Genomic DNA, 960 nt, shown 5'->3' with positions numbered 1-960 from the left:
AAGCAAAAATCATGTAGCAACAAAATGATTCCTAACGACATTCTGCTCAGCCACCTTCAGATATGCTTCCTCCCACAGCACGTGGGAACAAATACAGAGACCCACGCCAGGCATTCCGCAGAGAGTGAGACACCTTGGAACTCTCAGCCCTTACAGATGTCTCCCTCAAGTCCCTCCCCTCAGGGTTCAGGGAACCCCAGGGAAGAGACAGAAAGAACGCAAAGGCCAGAGGGATGGAGGACACCAGGGACTAAAGACCCTCTAAATCAATATGGCCACAGCTCATATGAACTCAGAGACTGAGGCAGCAGGCACAGGGCAGTGTCAGGTCCTCTGCGGATCTGATGAAGCTTCCAGTTTAGTTTTTATGGGATTCCCGAGCGTGTGCATGAGCAGGTCTCTGAGTCCTGGGCTTCTCCTGGGCTCGTTCCTGCTGTTTGTCCTGTCTAATTCTGATGTGATGGTTTTGTTTTAGCTTACTATATTTACTTTTGTTATATTTTATTATTATCCCTTAGAAGCCTGTTTGTTTTCTAATGAGAGGCAGAAAAGGCGTAGATCCCGATGGGAGGGGAGCAGAGGGAAGGAGGAGGAGCAACTGGGAGGAGTAGAGGGAGGAGAAACCATCCTCAGGATATATGAGAAAAAAATTGCTTTCAATAAAAGGAAAAATACCTAATTTAATTTAATTTAAAAATTACAATATGATCCAGGAATTCCATTTCTGGGCATGCACTCAAAATAACCGAAAACAGGAATTGAGATTATTCGTATAGCTATGTTTAAGATAGCATTATTGCCAGGCACGGTGGTACATGCCTGTAATCCCAGCACTCAGAAGGTTGGTAAGTTTAAAGCCAGCCCCAGCTATCAAGTAAGACCCTGTCTCAGAAACAAAGCAACTGGCCAGTTGTGGTAAAGCACGTTTCTAACCAGCACCTGAGAGGGAGAGACTGGTAA

Source organism: Alexandromys fortis, unplaced genomic scaffold, assembly GCF_014885135.2.
Source record: "Alexandromys fortis isolate MF-2015 unplaced genomic scaffold, M_Fortis_MF-2015_v1.1 scaffold_27, whole genome shotgun sequence".
Taxonomy (NCBI): Eukaryota; Metazoa; Chordata; class Mammalia; order Rodentia; family Cricetidae; genus Alexandromys; species Alexandromys fortis.
This window is presented reverse-complemented; position numbering follows the sequence as displayed.